This window comes from Schistocerca cancellata, chromosome 3, assembly GCF_023864275.1.
Source record: "Schistocerca cancellata isolate TAMUIC-IGC-003103 chromosome 3, iqSchCanc2.1, whole genome shotgun sequence".
NCBI classification, from domain to species: domain Eukaryota; kingdom Metazoa; phylum Arthropoda; class Insecta; order Orthoptera; family Acrididae; genus Schistocerca; species Schistocerca cancellata.
In genome coordinates this window covers 841,114,708-841,124,356 of record NC_064628.1, presented here as the reverse complement: position 1 = coordinate 841,124,356, position 9,649 = coordinate 841,114,708, and positions in this window count along the sequence as shown.

Sequence of the window (9,649 nt, the reverse complement as noted above, 5' to 3'; positions counted from 1 at the left end):
CTTAAATATGTTTTGTTGTGATACCCATCAGTATTTACTGCCATCAGAAAGAAATTGCAAATTTTCACATTCAGATGAGTGACTTAGGAATTATGTGAGCATAAAGCAGTTTGAATGTTAACCGATCATTTAACCTGCATCTCTTGTAAAAGGAAACCACTTATATTACTCACTCAGTGGTGTCCCAACACATCTCATACTTAAATACGATACCAAAATTAATGGAGAAGGAACAAATAAATTATGTGTTTGGGACTCAGTTTCATATTTCTACTGTACTCTCAATAGTGCTGTACTAGTTTCATAACACATTACCTAGTTTGTTTATTGTTATTGTGTTGTTATATCATTTGCGCAATATAACTTAGCAAATTTCTGGTAGTGTAGGAATCAGTGGAAGTCATACGACATTGGGCCAGTGCAAAATGTTTCTGCTCATTGCCAATCTTAGGTAGAAAACAATACAGTGTGTCACAGCAATGTAGCATTGTGAATACAGTGTTGATTCCAGGTACTATTTGCCTTGTGAGCAGGGGGTGGGGCTATTTTCTTCCACAAGTCTCTTCCCAAGGCAGCAGCCCATGTTCTTGGCAGAAGTCGTGTACTTAAGCTCCCAGCATCCCCTACAAAAAGTGCCAAAGTATATTGTGCATGTAGTAGTTATAAAGCTGACAAGTTTTATTCCAACTCATATTTTCCAGCCTAAGCAAATTACAGGCAAAAATTTTAAAATGTTTAATACACAATAATAGTATTTGCCTCCCCTTGTCCTCATACGAGATGAGTTGCTCTCTTTCTGGGATTTGAGTGAGCTGCACTCCCTTTTTAAATGTCCACAACCTATCTTCCTTGAGGAAGGAAGCAATACTTCCAAAAGCTAGGGTAGTATTCTGTACTTTTATACATGTGTACTGGCAGTGCTAATAATTTCATCTCTTGAATGTACAGGGGGGGGGGGGGGGGTAGACAAAAATATGGAAACACCAAAAACACAACTCATTGCCATGTGTAATAAGGTGGAGGAATCTTGTTGGCATTCAAAACAGTTTCCAGTCATCCCAGACTGGATGAACAGACATCCTGTGTATAATTTTAAAGGGAATCTCGTACCATCCTTCCTGCAAAATAGTGGCAAGTGCAGGTGATGATCATGTTGGCAAGTAGCTATCATGCACCCTTCTCCCCAAGATAGGCTACAAAGCCTCAATAATACAGGGGTTTATAAATTAGTAGTACGAAAGTAATCTTTACTTGTGAAAAAGGTAAATAATTTATAGAAATGTTTGATACGAAGCTGAATGCAGTATATATTCAAGTTTTATTTACAAATGTTCAATGTGGCTATCTTTTGTAATACAACAAATGTCACATCTGTAATTAATTTCCTGCCAAATCCTCTGAAGTAAGTCTTGTGTTACCCATTGTGGCAACTTGTCGACATTTCCCAGAAGTGGAGGAATAAAGACTCTGCCTTTAATGTAACCCCATACACAGAAGTCCATTGGGATTACATCAGGTGACTGTGGTGGCCAGGGTATTGTTCCACCATGTCCAGTCCAAGTCGGCACATTCCTATGGAGGTAGCAACTTCACAATGATAATGTGGGAGTGCTGCAATTTGCTGGAAAACAAATTCTGTTTCCTTATCCTGTTGTAATTGAGGCATTGACAATGTTCAAGCACTTCCAGGTATGATAGGCCAGTAACAGTTGACTTGCAAAAAAAAGGTACTGCTGGTCAACCCTAACTGGTGTCCTATGTGATACACAGCCAGTTTTGGTGAAACTATTGTACCAGCTAATAACAGTTTGTCTTTAAGATGGTGGCATGTGGCATTTAGTCCTGAATTGTCCCTGAACTGTCTAGCAGGTTTAGATTCATGAAGCCATGTGCACACACTGCACTGTTATATGACTATATGACGACTATTAGAATAACACATTCACACATGCCACCTAGTGGGAACATTACGAACTAACAGTGTTACGTGGGAATAAAACTTGGAAGATACACTGCATTCGGTGCTGTATCAAACATTTCTGTAAGTTATTTACCTTTTCCACAATTACAGGTTACTTTTGTGTAACTAAGTTATAAAACCCTGTATTTAGATCTGGGTGGCATTGATGGCCAGGTGAGATGAAAGAATTCATCCTCATGCTCGCAAAACTAGTCCTGGATGATGCGAGCTGTGTGAACAGGGTTTCCCTCATCTTGGAACACGGCATCGCCATTGGTGAACAAACACTGTACTGTGGGATGGAAGTGATCAGCCAAATAGTCACACAATACTTGGCAGTAGTGCGATCTTGCAGAGTAACCATGGGACCCATGGTATGGCTACTACCCAACTCATCACCAAACTTCTGTCGCATTTCACTCAGGATGTAAACTGAGCCAGAGGCTGGATACAGTGTTGAACAAGACTCATCCAACCCACTAAAATTATTCCATTACTCCACAGTCCAGGTTGTATGGTTTTGGCACTACATTTTCCTGTTATGGGCATATGCATCAGTGGTGGGTGGTTTTGGAATTCCTCCTTGCCCTGCAATTCCCTGGTAATGGAGCTCCCTTCATGTGTTTTGGTGCTGATATGGTTCTTTAGATGGCTGTGGACTGTCATCAGTAGGTGCAGTAGGGCATGCAGCAGATGTCTCTCTCCAGGGCTCTTTTCTATAGTTGATGTGGCTCTGTAAGAGCTAAAAAAAGCATTAGTGCATCTTCTGCTGGAGTGTCCACTATGAGTGTTTACATTTGTGTTTTGAATGCTTGTCTTAGGCATTTTTCATCTCCATTTGATTGAGGGTGGAATGATGGTGCTCTTATGTGGTAGACTTAATTCTTGGCACAACAGTTTTTAAAAGTCAGATAAATGAACTCCAGCCATTTATTTATCACTAGAGTGCAGGGCAGTCCGATCGAAAAGATTTACAAGAGTGTTCATACAGTGTTCTCTGCCATTGTGGTATGAATATGCATCAATAACAATCAACCAATTTGTGTTGAGAAAGGGGCCTGCAAAATCCATGTTGGTGTGTTCCCGTGGCTGCATGGGTGTCCCATGGTGAAAAATGTTGCTGCAGTGTGGCTTCTTGTCCCACACTCTAGTTACATGCATAAATTAATTGTTTGATTTACCTGTACATGCCTGGCCAGCACACATAGCGACAGGTGAGCATTTTGGTTCTTTATGTCTCTCAGTGTCTGTGATGCAGTAGCCAAAGTATGCCGTTTCATAGAGATGCTAGGATTAACACTTGTGGGGAAGTTATGTTCTGTTGTTAACAGTACCAACCATCTGCCAGAATTAATCTGTGTTGCAGCATAAAGTAGTGATGAACAGGCTTTTACTTCTGTCTTAGTGATAGTTTGGGCCACCCCCCACAGGATATGATGCTACACCTGTTGTAAAATAGTGTCTGATCAATGGCATTGCCAATGGGAAAACTTGGAATGGGGAAGGTATCTATTGCTTGTTGAGCATCACCATCTAGATAAAAATAGAGAATTTCTTCTTTGTCAAAATTCAGATGTGAATCCATTAGAAAGCAAGACAAGGGTGTCTGTGTTGAAATGCTGTACTGTTGTGCGAAAGTGAATTTTGTAATTGTAGAAGCTTAGAAATGGGGCCTAACATTGTAATTTGTGGGCAGTTCTATATGGGAACCACACAGGAGGGCTAAATAAGGAGATTAGCCATTTGTGGTCAGTGATGAGGTAAAATTTCAAGAAAAAAATTAGATCTTTTTATTGCATGTATTATGGGTAGAGCCTCTTTTTCATCCACATAGTCAGTGAAACACAGAAGATTTTACACGAGCTGCTCTGAGAAAACACTGGAAAGGTTCAAGGACATGTGCTACACTCAAAATTAATAATTTTTATTTTAGTCTCAAAGCAATTTTGACACTAGCAGCCTTTGCAGCTGTTGAGATGCTTCATTGAGTGGAAGTTGCAGATGTATGTATGAAAGGTCTACTTTAGAAAAATACTGACCCCCCCCCCCCCCCCCCCCTCCCCTGCCAGTTTTGCTACTAGTTCTCCAGCATTTACTGCCACATTGAAATTGCTGGAGACATGTAGTTTACCAGATGTTTTTTTTGTTACCAGTAGTGGCGATGCTCATTGTTTGGACGTAATTGGTTCTATTGCTCCCAGCTTTGTTAATCTGTCAAGTTGCTGCTTGATTTGTTCAGGTAGTGCTAATGGCACAGGTCCTACCTGAAACAAACTTGGCTGCGCTGTCAGTTTTAGGGTGATTCGAGCAGTGAAATTTATGGCTTTGCCTAGACCAGGTGAAAACAAGTCAGGAAATGCTTTGTTCATTCTTCTTGTTCCTGGGATGACACTTATTCTGGTACCAGGTTTACTGAGTCTGAAATTGTAAATCCAAAAACTGAGAATGCATTTGTTCCAATCAGTTTCCACTGTAAATTGTCCTAGTATGGGGATCTGCTGCTTATTTTAGCTGGCAGGTCTACGTGTAATTGCCATCAGTGTTGGGACACCAAGGTGTAGGTACATGTGGGTGTTTAATGAGAGATGCACTGCTCTAGTGTCAGTTTGCATTTTTATGTGGTTTCTATGAATGTTCACTGCTAGAAACAGTTAGTTTGGCAATGTTACTTGGGTTCTGCACACTGGGACAATAACATTTATGTCCAGTGTTTGTTCACATTGTGTTGTGGCATGAACGGGCATAGAGATACATACTGCCACAATGTGTCTTTGGTCTTTAAGTGTATTGCAGTAAGACCAATGATTCAGTCAGTGTCGTTATATTTTAAGAAACATGGTGGGCAACACAGAAGAGATCATCAGAAGGCAGACTTCACTTGAGTTAACTGCTGATGTGGTTAAGCTGAGCTATGTTTATGTTTATGCTTTACTGCTGCTATTTCTGCCTTGACTGATGTGACAGAGCTAGAGTGCTTGCTTTCGTCAAAGTTTAGTGCGGCTATTTCCACCTTGGACTCTTAACTGGCAGTTATCAACTTGCAAAACTCCAAATGACTGAGCATGTATTAGAACCTCTTCTAAAATGGGACTATCAAATTGTAATCCCTGTCGGTAAGCCTCATTGTGTGGTACTGAACAAATTACTGCATCCCTGATCATGGTATCTGCAGGAGAGCTTCTGTAAAGTTTGGAAGGTAGGAGACGAGGTACTGGCGGAAGTAAAGCTGTGAGGGCGGGGCGTGAGTCGTGCTTGGGTAGCTCAGTTGGCAGAGCACTTGCCCGCGAAAGGCAAAGGTCCCGAGTTTGAGTCTCGGTCTGGCACACAGTTTTAATCTGCCAGGAAGTTTCATAGAGCTTTAATGTTTTCATTGATTCTTACCTTGAATGCTGCAAAGCATTGCCATAACCTCTTTTCATTGTCCTGTCAGTGCCTTTTCCAACATTGCCATGTTTTCTTGTTGCTGTTTTTCCAGATGTTGCTGGCTTTCCAGTTGCTGTTGTAGTAGCTTTTGAAATATTAAGCACTTATCACCATCATATCACATGTCATAGATACACGTGAAATTCTGAATGTCCTGATTGCCAGTTGTGTAGTAAGCAAGTGCACAAGAAAAGTATGCCCAACAGTTAAACAGTTTAATGACAACAAAAACTCCATGATGCAGCACTGACATTTACAAATATAAGTCCGAAATAGCACAGCCAAGAACAGAGTTCAAGATTAAAGCAAAGCTCAACTGCAAGGGCAGAGTACTATTAACAGGGCAAGGAAGAGTGAATTAAGCAGTCTCTATCCTAGATTAAATGCTGCTGGTTGGTTTGTCAGTGAGCCTTAGCAGAGGTGGTAGGCACTGGTGTGCAGAGGTTTCGGTGAGGCCCCACCCCTAGGTCAGCAGTGGTGCTGGCTGGTGACTGGCCTGTGCTGATCCTAGTGAAGGTGTGGGCAAACCAGCAGAGGTGGCTTGCATGAGTGCCCCGCAGAAGCAGAGGTGGTGTCCACGGCTGGTCTGGCAACTCTCAGACAAGCAATAATTTCTTTATTGCTTCCTATTCTGTTCTGGAGGAAAACTGCCTCATGTAATGGCAGTGATGGAGGTGCCTGCCAGTGAAGAGTGGTAACATTGGTGTGTTACCACAGGTGCAGTTACTACGAAGTAAGCACAGCAAATCAGCAGAATTTGGTTTTGTATTCTTGTTAAGAGAGCTTGTGCCCACAATCAGGATTAGGTCTGCATAGAGAAAAATTGAACAAGTCTGATGAACTGATAAGGTCATCATTATTGTTGCTGAAAATTAATTCCAGTTTTTTGAGTAACACTGAGTTACTTATTTCTTTGTATCAATGTGTTTCACAGTTTATTTAGTGTCACTTCTTGTGCAGGTATCTTTGTATTATTTCAGTCTTCACATACTCATACAGCCATCCAGATTTAGGTTTTCCATGGTTTTCATCAACTTAAAAGGTGAGAGCCAGGTTGATGCTTTTGGAAAGAACACATCCACTTTCCTTCCAACTTTCATCCCAGCTTGTGCTTCATTTCCAGTGAGCTCTTTATCCTTGGGATAATGATGCCAAATGAAATGGTAGGGACAAAAATTCAGTAAGGCTTGTTTTGCATTTAGAAGTATGTGTTATTTAATGCCCTTTCATTTCCCATCCTATGGTTTTTTTGTTGTTGTTTTGGTAATGTGGCTAAAGTAAATATGGCATTTAGTCTATGAAAATTAGTAAAATAATGTTAAATGCATATCTTGCAGGCCTCTCTCCAAAGATCTTGAACTCTTATAGTCTCATTTCCAATATATTTACATCTAAGTATTATTTATTCAAATCTAGCCCATTCTGGATGATTTAAAACAGTCTTTCATAATTTATTCATTCTGTTGACATTTTGTCGTTTTCATCCCAGTATCTGGTCATTATTTTGCTCTGTTGTCTGTGCTGTTTCTCAATGAAGATTCTTCTTTATTTGATTTCCCTACCTTTTCTTGAAAAAGCAGAATGTGTTCCCTTCCTGTTCTGATCTTCCTCTGTTCTGAATCCCTTCATGTGACATACTCATCTCATCAAAGTCTTTTTGGGGGTCAGTAATAAATTTTTTCTCTTTTATTCCTTTTTTCCTACATTGGCTGTTGAAAAGCATTAGACGACATAGTGTGTCTGATGCTAGACCTGCTTTGCTTGGTCGTTTTGCCATTTGTTTTCTGAATCAGAACAAAAAATGCATTTTTTTACTCAAGGGGGAGTAAAAATTATCTTCCTTCCAAGTGTGAGGTCCCTTGACCTGTTATTATCTTGTGGAGAAGTTCTCGTGCCATCTTTCCATTGGATGACCAAGTGATCTTACACTGTTGGTGTGACAATGTAGTTTTGCTTTCCCTACCTTTTCTTGAAAAAGCAGAATGTGTTCCCTTCCTGTTCTGATCTTTCTCTGAAGATGAATTCCATTTAAGTTCCTTCAACACATCTTCATTCCTTTTGTGGTCCCATTTGTTGTAGATCAGGTGTTCATTTTAAAGAGTTCCATTCCACAAGCTGATAGTCATTATGCATCTTTTGCCTTTGTCCAGCCTTCACAGTCGTGGCACAGCACAGGTCATGCTAAGGTCTCATTAAGGCATATGCTGGTGTGTTTCTGGACTATGGAAGGCTTCATTACATTATTAATGACTCCCATTGGTTTATATACCTGCTGGCTATTTCAACTAGGTCTGTTTCTTCCAAAGAGAATAGTTTATAGTCTAATTATGTGAATGCATTCATTGCTTCTAGAATTATATTTTTCGAAAGATTTTTATGTTATACTGAGTATTTTCCAGAGAAGGCTGTAGATTTTTTAAAATTTTATTTACTTTTAATTTTTTAATTTTTTTGTTGTTTTCCTTGCTGCATGTCTCGTATACAATCTAGAAACTGCATTTAGAATGATTCGAGTCATCCTCTAATGATGCTGCAAGAGTTAAATCATCTGCAAAAAGTAAATCATCTGTGTTTGTGTTTCTGTTGATTTCAATGAAGCTTTGTGGCAATTGTCTCCCCTCTTGAATGATTTTATTCATGCCCCACTCTGACAATCTGTACTCTTTCTTGCCACAATTAAGTTTGTTTTGTAAATTTTGTATATATTATTGATAAGTTGCCGGGGAACATGATCATCTGCTAGAATCTGTAATAATTCCTTTCTGTTGACTTTGTCAAAAGCTCTCTTGATGTTGTTGAAGGCAATATGTATTTCTAGACAAAATTCTGTATGCTTTTCTGTTAGTACTTTCAATGAGAAATAGTCATCACAGCATGCTCTTCCTTGTATGAGGGCTACTCAAAAAGTATAGAACCTTACTTTTTATTATTGAATCCAATGATTGGGGCAGGCACACTCTTTATGTTTATAGGCATATGTGGTGCGTATGCCTGATGTTTTCTGCTACTGTGGGAACAATCAGTTGCTGGCTAGCCATTGACAATTGAACATGTGTAATTGTTAGTCTTCAGGTTTCGTGTTGTGTGCAAAATGACAGAGAAAGTGGAACAATGTTAGTGCATCAGATTTTGTTTTAAGCTTGGTAATTCTCAAGTTGAAACAATCTGTAATATTCAACAAGTGTTTCAGGAATGTATCAATGGGTACCACACAGATAAAGGAGATGTACAAACATTTCAAAGATGGCTGCTCATCAGTGAATAGTGAAGCATGTTGATGTAAGTCCTCAACATCCTCAAATGAGGTTGTTATTGACCATGTAAGGATCCTGTTGATGCAGGATAGATGAATGAAATCATAAAACTCACAGACAGGTTAAAATTAGTATTGGGTCCAATCATTCCAGTTTAATAGGTCATTTGGACCTCAGGAGGATCTCTCAGCAAATTTTGTGCCGAAGTTGCTAACAATAGCGCAGAAGCAACTGTGTTTGGAGATTGCACAGGACATGCTAAATACTGTGACCAGTAAACTCACCTTTCTTAACAGAGTAATTACTGGCTATGAGTCCTAAGTTCATGGATATGGCCCAGAAAAAAAGTTGTAGACACTGCAATGGAAGCATCCGCCATCCCTAAGACCCAAAAAAGTGAGGCAGGTCTGCAGGAATTTGAAAGTCATTATGGCCGTCTTTTTTGCGTTCAGTGGTACGGTCCATCAGACCTATTTCCCAAAGGTTGACATGTTCACCACGGTAACACACTCGCTCATCGTTCTCAATTCAGAGTTTTTTTTTTTACCAAACAAAACACAGATGTGGTTTGTCAGCCTCCCTGTTACTTAGCTCTGAGTGACTTCTGGCTTTTCCCTAAATTGAAAAGGACTCTGAAATGGACCACATTTCAGAGCAAGGAAGACATTATGCATCATTCAATGGAGCAGCTGCGAACTATAACGAAAGAGGCTTTCCAGTGATGTTGGAAGAGGTGTGTAAAAGCTGAAGACGACTAATGTCAAACAATTGTATCTGAATAAAGATTGATTTTAAAAATATAAGTTGGGTACTTTCTGAACAGCCCTCATATAATTTGCATCTTTAGTTAAGCCATTTTTTGAATTACTTTCTGCACTTTTTCATTTTTTTATACTTTATTGATCTTTTCTGAAATCAGATTTTTAACAGTTTAGTTGCATACAAAATTTTGGCTGTGTATCTAATAAACCATCACTCCACACTGAGTCAGAGAGTGTCAGCAGTATTACTT